A 22,090-nucleotide genomic window follows, 5' to 3' on the forward strand; every position below is an offset into this window, starting at 1 on the left:
TCATAAAATGGTATCCATAATGACTAATATTTCCACACTTATGGGCTTCTAAGCTTTCTTAAATGACCACTTGTACTGAAAGACAATTTCTGTTTCACTTCTTTAACATTTGGCTGAGGGATGACATATTTCAGTTGGAGTAGGTGGAGTTCTGCATCATTCTAATGACAAATGTGCACTGGAGTCGTTGGAAGCCAAACCATAGCTATCCTCTTGTTTGCTACAAAGCCACCATATATTATGGCCATGCTATCCAAATTATTTGTTATCAGAATGTCATTAAAGCTGTAAAGGTTCAGTGGAATTTGCTCACTTTAGATATACAAAAACTGTGATCTGAGCTCTATTGCTTGCAGAAGATTTTTACTGCCTGATAGGAAGATGGTGGAACAGATGCAAGAACAAGAGATGCCTTCCTTACCTGCATGGTGCTATGCTGGGAAAAGGTGTTATGAAGTGGTTTGTTGCTGAAAAAAACAAGTTTTTAGATGCAAATGAAAAGCCAGAGAGAAGAATCCTACATTGGCTAAACTCCATGGATCTGTTCTAGCTTCAGCCTGGTCTGCTCTCTAATGACTATTCTTTATTCAATTTTAGACACCATTAGATGGCAATATCCTGGGATAGGTCTAAAACTCTGTCAATGATAAAAATAAGCTCATTTTTTTCAAACTTCTATTTCTACCTTTTCAAATTATGAATGCTTTCAGCACTATTGTAAATCTGATTTATTCCAGAAATGTATATTTGTAGTGGTTACAGTATATCCAAAGTAATTCACAAATCCTGCTGTAAATTTCTGTCTCCTTCAGTTTAGAGCAGTATTGCCTCAAAAATACAGTAAAAACCTCAGGGTTTGGCCTATGAATCACCGCCTTTCCTCATGTCTTCAGAAAATAGTTTCTTGGATATGCATCAGGGAAAAATATTTTTGTGACTACATCTGATTTTTAATCCTACTCTGCAATATCATTTGTGTGTGCATGTGTCTATGATTGCTTACATGATTATAATTAATACAACCTTGACTATTAATGTTGTGGCTCAAGTGGGAAGATGGGTATAACCAACATCCACAAACTTTCCTAGTGACACAATTCCTAAATTGTGCTGTATTGAAAGGAGTTTGCACCTGCATCACAAGACCAATATAGATATATTTGAAGCTATCATATTTCAGCCTTCACTGAGGGTGAATGAAGGGAGCCATGAGAAGGTTGAGTACTGCAATGGTAATAAAAAGTAACAAAAGTCCCTGCTGCAGGAATGGTGGCACCCAGTGATACCAGTAAAGCAATAGTGAGAATGGGAAAGGGGTTCCTGACACTGGATATGAATTCAGATGCTAAGAAATTGTTTGACAATTTGAATGTGTGGGAGGAAAACAGGAGAAAACCAGCGGAAAACTAGAAAAACAGCTGTGAGTGTATCCCTGAGGAAAAACAGCAGGAAGAGATTTTAGGGAATGTAATGCACTGAAAAAGTAGGTTTGGAAATTATGAATGAGAGATTTATGTGCTGTCATTTGGTTTTGCCTATTCAGAAGACAGAGATTTGTTGGTCCCTTGCAAAGAAACAAGTTTACATCAAAAACTATAACTTGTTTTGTGCCAGACTTTCCCTTTAAAAGGAAATATTTCCACAAGTTCCTATTTACTTACTGACTACTTTCGTCAAAGTGCTAACAACATTTAGTCCTTAAGGAAAGTGCCAAAGTGACCAGGGGGAAACTCTTTTGATACTGCCCAGCAGCTTCCTCTGTGTATGTATGCTGGTAATTTTACTGCAATTAGCACTACCACTACAATTGCTTAGTTGCCAGCTTTTGATAAATGAGGGTTGGGAGCTCATGGGGATGTTTTAAAAGAGCAGTTCCTGCAGGTAACACTTTTCCATATTTCAAGCTTTTGTGGAATGTCTTAACTACTTGGCAATGAGCACAAAGGATTTGCACTAAGGGTTACCTTAAATCACTTCTTTTTATATAGATATCACTTTTAAATAATCACATGCCTCTTATTTAAGGGTGCAGTGATTCTCTAAAAAGAAAACTATGCTATTTGATTTACTCCAGTGGCACTTAAACAATACTGACTGGGTCTTGTTCTCACTGCATAATATATGGACTAAGTAGGGCAAAGAAAAGAAGAGATTTTTATTTTGTCTAATTATGAACCTTCTCTAACAATATGAGGAGGATCAAAAGGTCAACTTGAATGTGAATGTTACTGAGGATGTAGAAAGGACTTTAAAACAAGTGATAAAGACAAAACTCATGACAATCTAATCAATACAGTTAACAGAGCATTCAGAGCACTCTTCAGGAAGCAGCAGGAGCTCGCTCCAGTGGGTGAGATAGAAAGAGGTGTCCAAGGGCCAGCTCAAGCCATAATTTTTAGCCCCTTGGGGCTTTCTCAAATAACCAAAAGCATGTCAAAGAGCTCTGGACACTTAAGTTGGGCAACTGGGCTGAGTCTCAGTTAAACTGCTGCATGTTGTTTTGTGAGGACGACTTTAATTTTGTTCTCCATCAATAAGTATTTCTTATAGTTCGAGGTATCCTGTATTGCTCTGCCTGGTCTTCATCTATGACTCTCAAAGAGGGCAGGTCTCCCATAGGCCTCTTGCCACATCTACCAGCCCCATGCAGGTACCTCAGGCAGCCTAACCATAATCTTACAGCTTTACACGGCTGTGCCTGGCCAGCTGAATTGAACATCAGTATCAATATCTTAATTTCATCTGCATCTCACCTCATGTTTTTCAGCTCCTGATCACTCAGTGGCAGATGAGATGCCCAGTGCCATCACTGACAATTGCCTATCACTGGATTCCTCCTCTCCTGCCTTGCCACAGGCATGGTGGGGTTGAAGGATAAGATAGGTATATTGTGACATCCCTGAAAGAAAGCAAAGCAATGAATGGTATCAGATGAGGGGAGCTAATGATCAAAATGAGCTCTCATTTAATTGTACATCTCTTCTACAAAAATAAAGCTATGATCTCTGATTTATTGGAGTGGCATTTAAACAATACTGATTGGGTTTTGTTCCCAACACATGAATTAAGCAGGGAAATATATTCTTTTGAATGCATTATATATTTTTTTAAAAAATTATTTTAAAAATTCTTTTAATCTTCAAAGCTTATGTAAGCTTAGGTTGTTATCAAAATGAAGTAACATATGCTAAGGGATAGCTCACTCCTATAATGAAAATTACTGCTGAAAATGTGGGGCATAATGATATGGGGCCAAGGCCAGGTCTAGATCCCCACTCCAGCTGTGCTGGAAGCTCCCACTGTCAGGTAAAACTGTCAGGAAAAGGAAGAGAAATGCACGGTAAGACTGCAGAGCTTCTACCCATGGGCCTTCCTCTTAACTGTGTTGCAAATTTTTTCTGCATTGTTGATTTAAAACAGGCCTGACAAAATAAATCATGCTTTAAAAATTAAGGCAGTAAATAATGGATGCATTACTGGAAGAGCAACACTATAGAGGGTCAGTGTGCCATTAACTTCCTGCAGGCATTTAAAACAAAAGAAGCACAGTTCTAGAAAAAATAGGGGTAGAGAACATGACAGAAACCATTGCAATTAGTATCACATCAGTCTGATGGGCACAAAACACATTAATAGGAAGAAAATGTGACATTTCAAACCACACCAAGAAATCTGGTTGAAACGAAGATGACTTTCTGGAGAGATATTACTGATGTGGAGACACGATTCTTTGAAGCTGATTTTTCCATTTGGCGTATTTATAGTTCAATCAAATATTCTTATTGATCTGAGAATGTGGTATTTTCCTTAGGAAAGGGATAATGAGTGTCTAGGTGTCTAGTAAATCCTCCAGAGATTTGAGCTGCCTGGCTGCTGATTAAGGCTGACACTACTGGAACACTGACTGTGCTGCTCTGCCTGGCTGCCTACTGTGCCATGCCTTAAAGATCAGGTGTAGACCAATTAGTTAATTTTAATTGTGCTTATATTAATTTCAATTAGCCTATGAGATGTCAGAGAAGCTGAGAGAGCTTTTTACTCTCACTCTAAAAATCAGTAGAATCAAAGAATGTCTCAGGGAGAGTTTGTATGTGTTTCAGTGTTTTGGAAAAGATGCAGAGGGTTTTCCTGGTCACAGTCAGAACTGAGATGAGACTTTAATAGAGTGGGACTTTAAAAGAAGCCAATTTTCTTGACTCCTGGTTGATTTTTTTTGTTATTTTTTTTATTCCATTGCAAATAAAATAACTGGAATTGTGTATGTGATTTTAAGAACTTACATGTCAGAGTCAGAGAATCAACTAGGTTGGAAAAAACCTTTGAGATCATTGAGTCCAACTTATGACCTAAAACAACCTTATCAAGGAGACCACGGCACTGAGTGCCACATCCAGTCTTCCCTAAAACACCTCCAGGGACAATGACTTCATCACCTCTGTGTACAGCCCATTCCAATGTCCAATCACCCTTTCTGTGAAGAGATTCTTCCTAATGTCCAACCTAAACCTCCCCTGGTGCTGCTGAAGACTGTGTCCTCTTGTCCTGTCACTGGTACCTGGGAGACGAGACCAGCCTGCACCTGGCTACAGCCTCCTTTCAGGCAGCTGTAGAGAGTGATAGGGTCCCCCCTGAGCCTCCTTTTCTGCAGGCTAAACACCTCCAGCTCCCTCAGCTGCCCCTCATCAAACTTGTGCTCCAGACTCTTCACCAGCCTTGTTGCTCTTTTCTGGCCACACTCCAGCAGCTCAAGAGACTCCCTAATGTACAAAGCTACCCCTCCACCTCTCCTACCTCACCTGTCTCTTCTGAAGAGTGTGAAGCCACCCACTATGGCACTCCAGTCATGCGAGTCATCCCACCACATTTCCATGGTGGCTACTAAGTCATAGCTTTCCTGCTGTACCACGGCTCCCAGCTCCTCTTGTTTGCCACCCACGCTGTGTTCATTCCAGTAACTCCACCACTCTATTTCTCTTTCCTCTCCCTAATACTCCCTAGCCTTTCCATTCTTCCTTAAGCTCTGCCACTAGACAGAGCAGATTATTCACCTCCTCACACCACACACAGCCCTGTCCTCCAGGCTCAGACACTCCCTGCAGCCACTGACCTGGACAGCTGTGTCCTTGGGGGGTTCTGTTTGTGCTAGCACAATCTTGCTGCATGCTTTTGGCTGTTTGTAAAGCATTGCTGGCTCGATTCAAGTTGTGGGGGAAAAAATCCCAACCAACAAAAAACCCCAGGCAAAACAGCACACCCACCTAACACCTGGTGCACCACCAGCAGCCAGGGGAGTGGCTGTGTCCTTCCTGTGTGGAAGCTGCCCGTGCCTCTGCCTGTTTGCCTGCTCATGTTCCTGCACTTACAGAGCTGTTTAAATGCTCCTGGCACTGCCTCTTGCTTGCCTGATTAAAGTGAGTTTTGACACACTAGGGTGAGCCTGGAAATGACTTTTAGTGAAACTTTGGGTTGATATGAGTCTGTCTTAGACAAAGACACTCATCTTTGCAAGTCTGAAGTTCTCTGTCAAACCCCCCAACAGGGTATTTTTGAATATTCCAATTCCCCCAGTGCTTTGGGACTGTATTCAGTACCTTGCAAGTCTGATGAAGTGAGATTTCCATGCATTTGGACTGAAGTTCTGAGCTTCTGAGTATATGACTCCTGATGGGTCAGTTTATGCAGTGACATGGAATATACCAGAAAGTCAGCAGACAGTCTGCTTTTCTTTGTGGGAAGATAGGTAGGGATGAAACCAAGTTAACTTTGGTGCTGTAAAAAGACCTCCCTGGATCAAATTCCATCTTCTTTAACATCTTATTCCACTGGTTACTGACATATTTTATCCTATATTTTGCATATGCTACTTATCATTGGAAATCCCGCAGTGAATGACATTGCTGAAATCCCGTGCATGGAGAAAATCACACACACCTGCTGAATACCATAACCATGTGGGTGAGGGATATCTAGTTTTCATTCTGTCCTAACTCCATGGAATCCCATGAAGCTAAGCCAGCAAAACTGTCCATGATGTTTAGCTCATTAACAGTGATCAAAGAAATGGAGCTTGCTTTGGGATGCTTGGGTTATATTTTGTGATAAAATTTGGCAGTTTTCTCTACCCAGACTCTGGAACATAAATCACAGCTTGAACAAAAAAGCAGTCTGTGACATTACAAATGTACAGATATCTCTCTTCTGCTGTGAAGAAAAGAAATTGGGTAGCAGTTACAAGGGTTTTTTTTTGCGTACAAAGCCTCTGTTTATGCTGACAAAAATTATTTTTCTCATTGATATCTAGGTAAATAAATCTTTAAAAATATAATTTTCTGCCTGGGAAGAGATTCAGTTGCAAAAAGCAGTACATTAATTCACTTAAATAGAGATATTTCATTAATTGTTGTGAAGACTAGACCCATATGCACAGAGCCACTAGAGGATGTTTTGACAACTGGTTTGTACCTGAACTTGACTCATAGGTAAGAGGTGTTTTAATTGTACCTTCAGATTACTATTTCAACCAAGAAGCAGAAAGTCTTTTGCTTGAGTACTGATAAATCTCACTAAAGATAATTTCAGATGAAAATTATAATTTTCACAAGATTTCTGTCTTGGAATTCAAAATAACTCAGGCCAAATCCATAAAAAAACCCAAGAAGCTGCAGTCCAGAAGCATCTCCAAGATAACAGCAGCTGGAAAACACAAACTTTCAGGGTTCCACTTTGAGGACCTTGAGGAAGGTTGAAGACAGTGGCCCCAGCCCCAGGCTGCAGCACACTTTTACTCAGCATAGCCCAGCCACAGGGAAATTAAGCTGTATCAAAATCCAGGATAGTTTTAATTTTCATGTGTTTGTATATAACCCCTAGTGGCAAAGAAAACCCAAGTGTAATCACTGATGTCATATCCCCTTCACAGAAAGTGTAAGTGATAGAAAAGTAAGAGGGTCATGTTCCAGCTACATCTCCTGAAAGTCCCATAGTTATGGATGCTCTTTTGAGCCAGTGATACTGCTGTGTAATTTGTTCTGTGTCTGTTGCTGAAATGGGTTTATTTAAATTTTTCATTTATCCACATTTATCTGTTTTAAAGCCTGTGCTAAACCTTTCATGCTTACAGAACTGCTGTGCCAGTAAGGGGACTTTGCTGAGTATGGGCAGTATTTCACTAAATGGAATTTGTGTGATTCTAAGGAGAGAAGTTTCAGCAGCTTGAAATAGAAATGTTTCAGGATGATGGTGATAATAAGGTGTGACATAAGACATGCTCTGATACACTGGGAAATAGTGATGAACAAGTTTATGACTCCAGAAGGTATTATTGGAGAGGGATCCAGTTCCCATATATCTTCTCATTTATGTGAGCAGAATTATGTGAGGATGGAGCAAAGCCAGTCTGAGCTCCCACCAGCATGAATTGGCTCTGGATACCTTCCCTCAGAGCAAGGTCAAACATATTTAGAATAAGGCAGCTCACAGAGAGGCAAGCTGCCATTTGGGCCAATATCCTGGGAAATGGGCCAAGGACCACAGCTTGGTCAGGAGAGGGCTGGGGCAAACCAGACCACTGGCAACACCATGTCATCTGTGTACCCCAGAGATCCTGGATGGCTTCTCAGCTCTGCAGATCATCAGGAGCAAAAAACTTTTTTGGGGCTTATTGCCTAATCTACAGAGTTAAAGCAACCTGGAAAAAAAAAAAAAAAAAAAGTAGGCACAGAAAAGTGTGTGCTTTTCTGAGCCCTGCATGTGATACCTTTGGGGGGTTTAATTTGGATGCCAGCTGTATCTTAGGATTTTAGCAGCTACAATTTTCAAAGAAACAAATGAAAACTACAGCAAACTGGTCTGAAATTCTTGTTTTCCCTCAAACCTTCCTCTTGGTTTATTTATTTAGTCTTCTCTCTCTTTCCACCTATCATTTTGTCAGGTTTAATAGGGCCTGAAAATAAGACATCAGAAAACACTAGTGGCAAATCTGATGTATGTGTGATTAGCCCCTGGCTACATTACCTGCAAATTGAAATATATAAACAACATATAGCTGTTACGTGAGTGTTCTGACCATAAACAGCTTCAGGTGCAGTAATGTAAAGCAAAACTGGAAACCACCATATGGTCACAGACACAGATAGTACTGTTTGAAAAATCCCTGCATTTTGTATTACCATGCAGTGGGAAAAAAAGGCTTGAAGCCACCTTTGGAATATCAATCTGAAGAGCAAATTATACACATTTTACATAGCTTGAATAAAAAATGTTGTTCCTCTAAGCCATTTTTCACATACTAATTTTGCATTCATTTCACTGTGTAACATTAGTAGGAAAAGAAATCTTGAAGTCTAAAAGTCTGTTGATAAACAGTTCAGCTAAAAAAGTAATTATTCTCAGAAGTTTTTTCTTTAAAATATAGTATTTACTTAGAATGGCTCTTACATTGTTAGCACAATCATAATGAAATAATGGGCCATTTAGTGGGCTAATGTATTTTTCACTTGCTTTTTATCAACTTTCTTTTAAAAAAAATCACTGCTGAGGGTGAAATAGTATAATAAGGTTAATGAGTAAAGAAATAACACAGAACTGCTTTTATCGTACTTAGCATCTCTAAATCACAAAATGGGCAAAACAGATGCTTTGGAATGCAGCCGAGGAGTTGATCAGTAGAAGCTGATTATCTATTAATGAGGGGTTTTTAGTGGTGTACCCTGGTGGAAAAATCACTAGACTCCATTCAGGCAGTCATCAGCTGCAAATGCCATGTATATGAATCACTTGATTGATGTACAAAATTCAAAACAGATTTCCCCTGGTGCCCTATGGGCTGTCATGCACTGATGATCCCCTATCTGTTTATGTTAATGAAACAGGGTTTTTCAGTAAGTAAATATGTGTAGTATTTAATTAAACTCACTGCTGAGCTCTGTGTGAAAATGTAGCACCATTGTTCAGAAGTATTTTCTGACTGCAGTTCTTTGTTTTCATCCCAGCTTTTCTTCCCAGTTTCCTTAGTCCCCTGTCTGAAGAGCATCTGGGTTTGTCCCATGCCAAGATGTTGTGAGCACCACTGCTCACAAGAAAAAGGTTCCTTTGAATTCAGTAATGGCAGCAACAAACCCTCAGTTCCCATCACCAGCTCCACAGCCGGCTGGATTGCAAAGAGGGTCTTCTGAAGAGTGAAGTGTGCTGGCATTCTGCAAACTGCTCTGCTGCTGATCCCCTTTGGGGGTGGGCAGTGACTGGGAACTGGTTTTTTCATGCAGTTTGTTGCCACATTTAGGAGATAAAGATTTTCAAAATATTTTGAGGCTGAATGGTTAAAACAGTTTTATGAAAATATAGATACTATAAGAGCAGGAGTGAAGCTCCTGATTCCTGCTTCAAGGCCCTACATGTAGGCAGGACAATGCAAAAGAACCGTGAAAAGAATAAAAATCAGGCCTAAGGTAGAAGCCTGTAAAAATATCTCCTCAGCTGAAACAAAGATCTTATGAGTTTTGTTAATAAGGAAGCAAAAGTAGTATTTATATTATTATTATGTAATCTCAATGGCTTTTGCAGATTTTTTTACCCCTTTTTTTTTCTTTTTTTTTTTGTTTTGTTTGTTTCTTTGTTTGTTTGGTTTTTTTTTTTTTTTTTTTTTTTTTGTTCATTGTGCTGATTATTTTCCTGAACAGAAATAGAACAGTTGCTGATACACTGCAGCACTCACAGTGAGTCCTGGCATGATTTGTGGCTTTTTTTATTGAAGATCTGGTTAATAGTTTACATTTATTAGTGGCTGCTTGCCCTTTACTGCAGCATGTGTTTGCAATTTAATGCTGCCATGTATCAATAGTATTTGCATATTTGGTATTTTATTAGGTACCAGCAGTGCTCATGCATTTTATTTAGGCCATCCTATAACTTTCCTCATTTGCTTGTGGGACTGCACATAAGAAAGGCTCAGAGTATCAGCTCCCTTCTTCACATTTCCAAGAATCCAAAAGCTGCAAAGGCCAGTCTAGTTCAGATTTCTCTTCTTGCCTTGTAAGATATCAGCAAACTTTCCTGGACTAATAGGGTTAGCAAAACTTTGCTGAATATGATCTTTTCTGTTATGGAATCATTAATCTACTGAGAAAGCAATTGAAATGGAATAATGGATTCTGCTTTGACTGTTTTATCTGCTTTTTTTCTTGAGGTTTGATACAGAGGGGGCTCAGAATCCTATTGAATGAAGTTATTGTTATTGAAGTTATTGAATGAATATTGTTATATTCATGAAGAGCTGTTCTTTCTGCTGTAGTCTCACTTAGACAAAAATAAGTATTTCAGAAATCCTACTTGCTCATGGCTTTTTTTTCATTATGAACAAAAAATATTTTCAACATCATTCCAGATCAGTGATACACAGTGCATGACCAAAAGAAGCAGAAAAACCACCTCCAACCATGGCTATGCCTACACCCTCTCAATATGTATGAGAATGATGGCTTTATTCCTACAGACAGCAGACCTTTCTCCTAAATGAATAAACATGTTGCCAAGAGGTCCTGTCTTGCGCTGCAGAAGTTCTGCTTTCACAGAACTGGAGGAAAATATCTCCAAAAGATTTATATTCTCTTTCTGGAAGTAAGATTAGCATCAGTTCCGTTCACTTGTTGAGTTACTGCCTACCATCAGATTTGTGGGATTTTTGTCATCTGCTTAGAAATTGCGTGGCAGAGCTGGAGAAAATGTGTGGAATATTACTTGCAAAATAGTCTTAAAATTAAATTCCCCAATTTGCCTTTTGCTGTGTTCTTTTAATCATCTGCTGGTCTTGTTTACAAACCTTCATGCAAATGGCATATCAAAACATGGTTATTTATGAAGAGAACAAATCATCCAAAACGACAAATTCTTTCACATAAAATGAAATATTTTTTACATATTGGATGCATTCTCTCTTTCCAGGCCCTGAGCTGTCATGAGACTGGTTTACATATCTTAAGGCTGTGGTGATATTTTGTTTGAAATATCACAGAGTCAGTGTTCTTTAGTGTTCATTTGTCTGGTTTCAGAGCTCTCTAGTATTCAGAATTCTAAGCTTTACTTCCACCTGTGTGCATTGCAGAAAGAGAGACTCTCATGGCCATCTGGCTCCTGAGAGTCAAAACTCTCAAGGTACCAAAACCAGTGTGTTCTTAATGAGGAAATCATTAAATTTGGCAGTTTCTGAAACCTCACAAAGTCGATAGTAAACCCTCCACTGATTTTTTTTTATACTTTTACTCCATGTGATATCAAATATTTAATCAAGTTCTGTAATACTGTAAAAAAATAGCAAAATGAAAACAGCTGTGAGTACATCTATAATTGTTTTTGGTACTGGATGGCCACATTCTGCATCTAAGTCTGACATCTACTTCAAAATTCTGTGTAACATCTAAGGCATGAAAGAGCTGAAATCATCCTTTTTTGGTTTTCCTAACTTAGTCCTACATTGGATTTACAGTCGAGATTATTTTCCACTAAGATTCTTGAATAGAGGACCTGAACAGGGTCTCATTTTCTGGTTTAGGTCTTAAACAAAGAATAACAGCAGAGGCACACTAAATAGTCATGCAACCATTAAGATGTTTAAAAGCTTTGATTTAAATTCAGCCTCCAAACATAGTCTTTCTTTGTAACTCTTATGGCAACATTTCAGCTGAGTGCCCTGGCCAGGTAAGGTATTCTCAGGTGGCTCTCTTACAGTCTTTCATATCAAAAGTATTTCCCATCTAACTAGTTAATCATCACTGCACATGACACAGGAATATGAACCACTGTGGGAAAGATGATTGTTCTAGTGGAAAAAACCCCCACATCTATGTTGATGTTGGGCAAGTGGGACCAGTCCTTAGCAAATCCATCACCTTGAGAAACAGATTTTTTTTTTCTGTTTTTTTTTTTCTTGTCTGAACTTTTTGGTTAATATTACACAAAACTAAAATTAATTTACTTTGTCTTATGAGTAATAAAACCTTTTTATTGCAGAAAAGAGGCAGTCTGTAGCAAATGAATGAGAGTGATTTGTCCATTTCTTCAACAGGATCCTGCTTTTATGACAGTGAAAGTTCTTCAGCAGCATTTCTTTCATCATTGCCTGTAATGGGGATAGGGAAACTTGAGGTAGAAATTAAAAGTGCTGGGTCCTCTATGGGTAAAAGCAATACCACTGGGAAAAGAGAGTAATTCAGAACAAACTCCTCAATTTCTTACAAGTTGCCTTAAGTCAATATGGTAACCAAAGGTAATTTTCTGTGAGTGCAAGAGCAGAATCCTGAAAAAAATCTACTGCATCTTGATGTGTTACATATTATTAGAACCTGGTTTTCTAACAGGTCAAAATATGTAGGAAAGTGAAATCAAATTACAACTGCATAGATGTGTCCTTGTCTGACAGGGTGTTGCCAGTCAGGAGATGGGATGAAATTCTATTGTTCACTATGTATTTATTGGAATTTTATATATACAAGCATAAAAGCATATATGCACTCTGAAAGTCTGTGTCTTTAGGTTGGGTCTTGAGGAATTATTTTGTGTCTCTTTGATTTGGAGTAATATGGGTCACACATACAAAAGGAAAGGGCAACTTGTGTGCCTTTAATCTCTATGTTCATAATGGTAAGGAAAGGTAAAAGGATTATTTGCAAGAATTGCAGATGTTGAAAGAGGGAGACCAGAGGAGACTGGTTTACACCAGCAGAGATATTCCTGTGCAGTGTGGTCTGTGGCTTATTTTGTATCTTAAATAACTGAGTAATTAAACCCCGTCTCTCGCATTTAAGATGAGGAACTCAGGGATTGTGTTAGATATCATAGATTTGTCAATTGTCATAGATGTCCTAGATAGCCACAGGACATGACTTTATGTCTTTGGAGTGCCTGCCTGTCAACTGCACCACAAAAATGATGAAGAAGAAGACTCCCATGCTTTGACTTGAGGAAGGAGAAGGATAAACTGGCTTGACTGTTAAATGCTGCAGGAAACTTGTGAGACTCCTGATGGCTCACAGGATCATGCCCACAGGCAGGTGGAAAGACAGTGCAAGATTAAACATCAAACACTTAATTTCATTACTTTTCTTTATCAGGAATATAATAAAATTGCTTTGGATTTTTACATTTTTTAAGGCAGTTGTGAAGCTTTAGAAAGAGAATCTGAGATGATAACCTGCTGAAATATTTTATGTTAATTGAATGAATCATTCTTCTAAATTTATAGTCCTCACTGAATCATTCTAGATTTTCCATAAAAGGTGTATCATAATAATCTTAATTTTTTAATCTTTATTTCTTTGAGTGGTTTTTCATCTGATAGAGAAGCTGCAGCTTTTTTAAGAGCACCATGAGAGAAATTATCTCTTTCAGACTGTCTGCATTAGAGGGCAGTCCCAAGGCACCAAGGAAAAGAGAGATACTTTAACTGTTACTGGTGGCTAAGGAACAACCTGCATCTGTCTTTACAGAGAACAGATCGTTAGGTTTATGAGTCAAGGCAGGGTCTGGGAGTGTGGATGTGTGCACAACTGAGAGCAAGGGACTGGAACGTGCACAGAATTTTATATTCTCCACATAACCACCAGCTGCTGAGCATCCTCTTGTGTATTGTAGAAAGTATATTAAAAGAAATATTCTCCTCCTAGGGCACTGGTGTACAGGCCAGTCCCCTCTGTGATCTTGCAGCTATTCCTGATCAGGAGAGTAGTAGTGCTGGGAAATCTAATTACCTTTTTTTAACTCAAAATGGATCAAAATTGGCAGAATTGGAGAAATGTTCTGATAAAACAGCTTCTTCTAACCATTCTGGTAAAACCAAAAGTATTTAGTTGGGAAAGGTCAGATCAATTTTAGAAAAGTTCTCACAGATTTCAATCTTAATTTGTTTTCCTGTATGATGTTCCAATCTGAAGAATGCAAATTCTTTCTTTCAAAAATTAAATTAATTGTAATAATTAGCTACATCAACAAAGAGTAGTTAAGGTGAAAGCAAATGTTTGAACTAAACTCAATAAAAACATTTCGGAAAAAGTAGTTTAGTTTATCTTAAACTTTGATCTGTGTAGCAATTTGGAGAGCTTAGCACATACAAAAAGAACTTGAAACACAGGAAAAGTGTTTTTTTTGGTCCAAATGAATGCGTTTCTGAATATTTTTCATTTTCTCTCAAGATAATTCTGATTATAATGTAAATGGTACACAACTGGGATGCATTTCTCACTGCCTTTTTAATTGTATTTAGTCTTTGTGACCCTTTTAGCTGATTTGCTAGTATCTTTCTTCAAATTTCGTATGATCACATCAACCAGCCTGACAGTGTCACACTCAGTTTTATTACAGGCTTTGTTTTATGACAGGCAGCTGGAATGTACATGGTGCAAGTCCAGATTTCCCCAAACAATGCTCAGCTGCTTTCAAGCCATAGTAAGGTAAATATTGGCTTGACAGTGATGTTATAACAGGACACTGTAGAAGTTATGGATCATTTTACTCAATGTACTCTATCTTGTGAGATGCCAAGAATCAAACCCCAAGGAAATGCCAAGTTAAGATATTTGTACAGAAATACCTTTTCAGGAATGTTGGGCTGTAACCTTGATTCCTTTGATTCCCCACACAGAGCTGAGCTCTGTTAGACCCAAGTTTCATGAAATGGCTCTGACTTTTTAGGAACTTTCCTATAGCCTACTTCTCCCTAAGGCTCAGAGATACAGACAGGGTAAAATCCATTTCAATTAATGTTGGGTGTGAGGTGTAGGTGTTTGTGTTAGAGCTAATCACTGGGTAGCTTTTAAAATCAATGCAGAGAAATGGGTTCCTCTACTGCCTGATCCATCTTATCCCAAGATAAATATGTAGAATAGACTAATTGCAGCTTGCAGATGCCTGTGTCTCCCCATTGACTGCAGGAAAAGGTTAGATGGCAAGGTGTTCTAAAAGTAGAAGAAATGGGCATTGTTGAAGGAGTCTTTCAGCACTGCAGTGAAGACAGGTTTTTCTTCTTATCTGGCTCTGGCAGTACACCAGATGTAGATTGATGCCTCACAATTGATGGAGCAGTGTGCAGGGAGGTTTTCACAACAGTCTTGCAGCAGGAGTTAACACAGCATGGTATTTCCAGGAGAAGATGTAGTACATTTCCCTGGCCAGAGTGGAGGTCTCCACTGTGCAGGTGGACCAAGGTATAAGCCTAGTCTGAATACAGTACTATTAGTGCTTTGAGTTTTAAATTGCTGATATTAATACCTTATTTTGTAAAACTTATTATCAAAAAAGTTGTTGAAGAGGTTTAAAGACTAAGTTGGACTTAAAAGGTTCCCTTAATACAATGTTTTCAAAAGACATAAAATGTGAGGATGAACACATGTACACATACACACAAATTCAAAAGGAAAAGTGTTTTTTTTAGCATAGCTACTTCTATAGCTGAACTAGAGCACAATGCCTGAGGAAATCTATAGTCGTGGGCTGTATTATCTGAAGATACTTTTCCACTGAAGGCTCATTTATTATAAGACCTAATATAAAATAATGAATATTTGCTTTAAGTCAGGTCAGGACCAGAACTTACCTCCCAGGGAATATGTGTAATTTTTGTGATAGCCAGCAAATATTTTCTTCCCCTGGAGTGAACTCCACTGGATTTAGTGCTGCATTAGTAGGCTGAGCATCTGAACTGTGCTTATGGGTAATTTAGCTTCTCTTCAGCAGAGCACTAGGGTGTATCTTTTCTTTAGCATGCCCATAGTTACAGAGATTCATTTCAATGGAACTACTCAGGAAATCAAGATGAAAATGATTTCTGCTTATTTCACAGATTTAATACTTCTGATTTTAGAGGAATAGGCTTTTCTGAAAATTGGATTTTAAGATCACAATAATAATTTTTGGTTCTAACCATCAATCTCAAAGTATTACATAAATATTAGTACTCATAGAATTAGTATTAGGAAAATGAAGCTGCTCATAAAAATTAATTTGATGAGAAAAAATTATGCCATTTACATTTGGATTAAGCTTGTAAATGTATAGAGGGGATCTTGTACACTTAGATACTGTATACCTAAAATTACTTCCATTATACTTTTTTCTATACTGTAGCCACAATATAGAAAAAACCTTTCAGGTTTCAGTTCTTGCTCTACTTTGATAATTCACCATAAATGCTCTAACCCTCTAGGCTGGTTTTCCACAGCTTGAACAAGAGGAATCTCACCTACAGAGTTAGTACCTCTCACTTGGAGAAAGGCTTTTTATGGAGGTCTCTTGGTGAGTCCTTTACTGAAAAAAGACAATGGGGCAAGACAACCTCCTGCTTTGTCCTCCATTGCTCCTACTCTGGGCTTGGGCCTGGGGCTGAGTTTGTTTAATGTCTTCAGTAATGAGGGGGAGGACTGGACAAACAGACAGCAACCAAAGGAGGTAGGCGATGACAAACAGGAACAGTCTAGATCTGAAATCAGAGCTTCTCTGAATATAGGACGGACCCAGGCACCCTTCAGGGCACCCAACCTGATTCATTCAATGACTCTTATTTTTGCAATGAACTGCAGAAGTGATGTACTTTAGGAAAAGCTCTGGTAATATTAATCTCAGTTTGATAGCAAAGATACTATGACACTGACTTTTATAATTTACTCCCTCTCTATATCCCATAAAAACTAGTTAAACAGCTTCATGTCCTTAAATTGGTTCTTTTTGCTTGATTGATCCTAAAGTCTTCATAACACCTTCAATAGGTCCACCTACTCATTTGCAACTCATTCTACAGCTGATGATTTGAGCACCCCAGGGTTTCATTGCCATAGAAGACAAGCTTCTATCTGTCTTCTGCTTCTCAAATGTCATGCTCAAAATAGGCTTTAGCTTTCTAAAGGTGAGCAGATACTGTTGGAGGTGAGCCATGAGTGTAGCAACAACTACAGGTTTGATTTAGGCAAATAACACACTTTTATATCCAGCACCTCCACCCCACAGAATATGGTGATTGTATATATAAGCTTGTGCCTCACATAAGAGACTGACAGAATTTATTTCCCATATTTCAAGTTCATAAATTGTTTGAAGACTATTATATCACCATAATAATTCCTAGAACAAAAATTATTCCAATGAAATTGAGTCACCAAACAAAAATACTATTATGTAGTTTTGGAGGGCCTAAAGATCTTGAGCAGGGTGTATAATTCAATGGGCAGATTAGGCAAAAACAGGTATAATGAGGATATGTCAATGAATACAGAACATTTTCATAAAAAAACTGTGAAGACCGTATCTCAGCAGAGAATGCCTAAAACCTGTATTCTACAGATTGAGAAAATTCAGAGTTTGAGCTGATTTCTTGTTCATCTTACAGAAACTCAGCTTTAATTATAATGAAGCTGATGACATTTGTTATGTCTTGATAGTCTCCAAAATGCAAACCTTCAAACAGAGATGCTGAAAGAATAGTAAATGAGAATGTCTCCTTTTTCTCAGCACTCATTCTAAAGCCCAGGTATCTAATTCTAACATTTAATTTACAATCACAATAGTAACTGTCCAATAGTTTTGCATGTTACTGGTAACAGGCTAGTTCTCAGTTACACAGAGGCTAAAAATGTTTGCAAAAACCTTACCACAAATATTTTGAATATTAAAAAACAGATATAAAGAGTGATGAGTGTAGAGACGTAGTTTCTTGTGTTAGAGAACCCCTCAGGTTTTGATGTGTCACAGCAATACTATGAGGAATGTATGGAGGAACTTTAAAATCTCTGTTGACAGGAGAAAAAGTTCCAGCAAAACCTCAACTCTGGCCATGTGGAGAACAGACTTCAGGCTGCTCAGGAAACTAATAGATAAAGTACCCTAGGAAAACATTTTTGTAGGTACTGGAGTTCTTCAGTGCTGGTCACTTTTTAAATATCCCTTCCCTAAGGGCACAGGAGCAGCAATTCCCAAATATCAGAAATCGAGCAGGTGAGGCAGAAGACTGGATTGGCTTTTGCCTTTGGAATAAGGCAAAGAAGGAAGGTGTATGCCCAGTGGAAGTAAGGTTAGGTGATGTGGGAAGACTACAGAGATGCTGCTTGCCACTGGAGGAACAAAAATCATGTGGCCAAAGCTCAACTGGAGATGAATCTGCCAGAAATGTTGGGGAATTTTTTCAAATACCTTACTGGCAAAAGGCAGTGCATAAATAACATTGGCCTGTTACAGGATGAGGATGGTCACCTCACAAACAGCGACATGGACAAGGCAGAGATGTTTACTGCATTCTTTGCCTCTTGTCTTCAACATGGGTGATGGACCAAGGGAGTCACACAGCCCTGAGCTTGAGGACTATGACCGTGAGATTGATCTCCTACTCGATCCTGAACTTGTGCAGGATCCTTTGCTCCAGCTGGATCCCTACGTATCTATGAGGTCTGATGGGATTCATCCAAAAATCCTCAAAGAGTGGGCTGATGTCATTGCAAAGCCTCTCTAAAGGATTTTTGAATGATCTTGGGAATCCTGAGAGGTTCAAGCTGACTGGAAACTGGTCAACATTGTCCTTATTTTCAAGAAGGGTAAAAAGGTTAAACCCAGGAACTATAGGCTTCAGTGATCTGAAGTATATTAGTAAAATTATGGAAAATATTATTATTCTGGGAGGTATTGAAAAAGCACCTGAAGGATAAATGCTGTCACTGGTCTCAGCCAGCATGGCTTCATGAAGGGAAAGTCCTACTTGTTGAACCTAATTTCCTTTTATAACCCACCTAGCTGATCAAGGGAAGCCAGCTATTTATCCTTTTTTCATTTCTGCTTTTGATCACATCATTAATGCTTTTGATCACAGTATCCTCTGGACAAAATGTCCAGCACTTACGGGGGTAAACACATCCTGAGATGGGTGAGCAGGGTCATGGGTTGGGCAGAAGGGGTTGTAGTGAATGAGGTGACATCATACTGGGGACCTGTAACTAGTGGGGTTCCACAGGACTCCATCTTTGTCAGTGAGTGCTTCCTCAACATCTTCATAAACCACCTGGATGCAGGCCCTGAAGGAATACTAAGTTTGGTGATGATACTAAATTGGGAGCAGCTGTTGATTCCCTTGAGGGCAGAGAGGACCTGCAGAGAGACCTCGGAAAATTAGAGATGAGCAAACATGAACTGTATGAATTTTAACTAGGGCAAGTGCCCGATTGTTCACTTGGACAGGGTAACTCTGGTAGTGTGTACAGACCAGGGAATGAGAGGCTGGAGAGCAGCTTTGTGGAAAGGGCTCCCCAAGGAAGTGGTCCCAGCACCAAACCTGACAGAGTTCAAGAAGCATTTGGACAAAGCTCTCTGACATGTGCTCTGAGTCTTGGTGTGTCTTGTGAAGGGCCATTAGTTGGATTTGATGATCCTGATGGGTGCCTTCCAGCTCAGCATATTCTATGGCTCTATGATTTCAAAGAGGATAGCTAGATCACAAAGTTGTCAACTGGTGAATTCTAGCTGAAACTGGAGATAGCAAGAGCCTGAATATATTTGAAATCTTGATGCGTAAAGACTTGTGTATCCGATACCTGCAAAATAATACAGGTGCTCCACCCGTGTGTCCCAAGAGACACTCAAAAGTAATTGATTTTTATTTTACTTCTGCTAGTGATAGTAGAAAATAGTAGAAAACTGTGCTTAGTAAGGTCATCTTTCAAAATGCTTGCTTGACTAAAATTAATTAGGTATCACAGCATCCTCAGAATAACTTACAGAATAACTGTTTATTAGCTAGTAAACTGAAAGGAGGGACTGAAATTACTTTCCCAAAGCCACACATCAAGTCAAGATTAGAACTTGTATTTCCACATTCTCAATTTTGTGCTGTAACAGCCTGATTATACTGCCAGCAGTTTATCACCTCGCCAGTGCAGTACTGCTCCCCTAGGTCTCCTTCTTCCTAATAGTGGTTAACTTTCAGACCCTGTTAAATGCTCACTGGAAATGTGGATCAGGGGGATTGGCCAAAGCTGTTACCCTGACTTTTTTTTACAGAGTTTTTAAAGCTAACATAAATCTTTTATTCTGTGGATGCCTGGAGCTACATTATATGCCCAAATTAAGGTAGACCTGATTTCTTCAGAGTTGTTAGGTACCATAATGCTTCATTGAAACAGTGGTGTATTTGTTGTTGGTGAGCATCCCTGAAAACCTGTCTGAAGGCAGGCACTTAAGTCTAAAACTGAAGACCTGATTTTTAAGTGATAAAATTCATTATCAAGTGAGAAAATACTTTCCTGTACAGAATGTTTCAGAGTAGTGCTGGAGAATTAATTTTTTTAAAGAAGAAAAGACAGATTTTCAATATGCAGTGTCATGTTCCTAAATCATTGAACTAAGAATAAATTTGAAGTGTTTTTTTAAGATTAATTTAGTTTGTCCCTAGACTTGGTAGGCAATACAGAATGGCTGTTCTTATGAGAACAAGGAATATATATGAGATAAATTCTTTTAGATTCAATGAGGCATTTGTTAACATTTTCCCAGAAAAGTTCTGTAATCTTTATCTGTTATGAGGACTAGTTTTCACTGTATTAGGCTGACACACTCCTAGTACAGCAGTTAGTAAAAAGAAAGAAACCACTTGAATGCAATGGAAGTTCAAATTCAGATTTATAGCCTTATAGCCTTGTAGGGTGTGTTAATGGAGAAAAAAGATAATGCTAAATTAAAAAAAAAAAAAACAAAACAATATTATCTGTTTATGTCCTGTACCTGCTTAGGAAATCTGAGAGCTAGCAATCCAAAGCTTTAATGCAGAAGCACTTCTAGAATGTTATAAGCGGGCCCTCAGCTCTGATGGACTGATAAGGAAAGAGTAAGCACTCTTGAATACATTAAAAGAAATTATGTTAAAACTCTCAGACACCTCAGGACTGTGGGATGACAGTATTAAATGTCATCTGCCTCCTGCCATCAGATGTCCAGTTAAGGACCTGACAGATTGCCTTTCACAAAATAACAGGTTAAGTATATGTATTTTACTCGTGTTGAAGTTATTTTTAAGACGCAGTTATCAACAAAGGAGTTTTTTACATGTTTATCTGTGCCAACCACACCAGGCACTATTGCTGAAAATAGCCTTGTAATTACTACTTGTAATAGTAAAAAATGAGTACAAACATGGTCATGTCTATTAGGAAATTAGTAATGAAAAAACCAGGACCAGCACCCATAAGCAACTACACCACAGCTCCTGGTACAAGTGGCAGCAATGGAGAACTGCCACAGGACTCACCATGGTCACCAGGACCCAAGCCAGGGCTCAGACAGCTGTAGTGCAAGAGAGCAAGGGAGCGGGAGAAGGAGACTTGTACCCACAAATCCAGTGCCAGGTTTTGCAAGAATGAAAAAGAGTTTGTGCCATGTTGTTCTTTGTTGCTTATTATTCTCCCCCTGTTTACAGGACCATCTGAAGTGTCTGGGCTGTCAGGTCTTCCTTTCTCTGGGCTATGTAAGGACAGCTGTGTTTAAGAGAGATTAAAGCAATGCTCAGACCTCTCCACTGTGCCTCAGCTGCAGTGAATTTCCCCACTGGCAGTGCTGGCAGCCCAGTGACACGGCAGCAGCCCCCATCAGCCCATGCCCCAGGGACTGCTCTGTGTGTGGAAGCAGCAGGAAGTCTGAACAACAGCCTTGCTGACTGATCCGAACCCAGGGACAGCAGCTGCCAGGCCAGTTTCACCATGTCAGAATGGGATTTTGTAAAAGGCAGTGTGAAGTTGGCATGAAACCTTCTCGATTTTGCTGTGATACCTGACTTAAGCCAGCCAAGCAGAGTACATGGGCTTGCTGCGTTTACTGGAGCAGGTAACATTCCACTGTCACACCCTTGCCATAGGTACGAGTAGGGGAGAGCTGACCACCACAATCCAGCTTTTCCTGTTAGCCTCTTGCAAGCAACATTACAATATAAACACAGCTATAAGGAGAGCATATAAAACAGCCTTGTAATTACAGTGACTTAGTGGTCCTTTGCAGTAGGCATATATTTAACTGTTGGCACACAGCAGCACATCCCCACTGCATGCAAAGTGAGGCAGAAGACTGTGACACATGGCAGCGG

The 22,090-nt window shown here is 39.1% G+C and overlaps 2 long non-coding RNA genes across 2 annotated transcripts; one reads left to right on the forward strand and one right to left on the reverse strand.

Annotated features, from left to right (window-relative positions):
- Positions 1-12,006: 12,006 nt before the first annotated feature.
- LOC128801671 (uncharacterized) lies at positions 12,007-18,879 on the reverse strand. The gene is made up of 3 exons (XR_008435231.1): positions 18,756-18,879; positions 13,740-13,815; positions 12,007-12,112 (listed from the first exon to the last, which is right to left on the reverse strand). It is a non-coding gene; the product is annotated as an uncharacterized LOC128801671 (long non-coding RNA).
- Positions 18,880-19,005: 126 nt separating this feature from the next.
- LOC128795755 (uncharacterized) lies at positions 19,006-21,808 on the forward strand. The gene is made up of 3 exons (XR_008433631.1): positions 19,006-19,154; positions 20,748-20,989; positions 21,431-21,808. It is a non-coding gene; the product is annotated as an uncharacterized LOC128795755 (long non-coding RNA).
- The last annotated feature ends 282 nt before the right edge of the window (positions 21,809-22,090 follow it).

This window comes from Vidua chalybeata, chromosome 1 (assembly GCF_026979565.1).
Source record: "Vidua chalybeata isolate OUT-0048 chromosome 1, bVidCha1 merged haplotype, whole genome shotgun sequence".
In the NCBI taxonomy this organism is placed as follows: domain Eukaryota; kingdom Metazoa; phylum Chordata; class Aves; order Passeriformes; family Viduidae; genus Vidua; species Vidua chalybeata.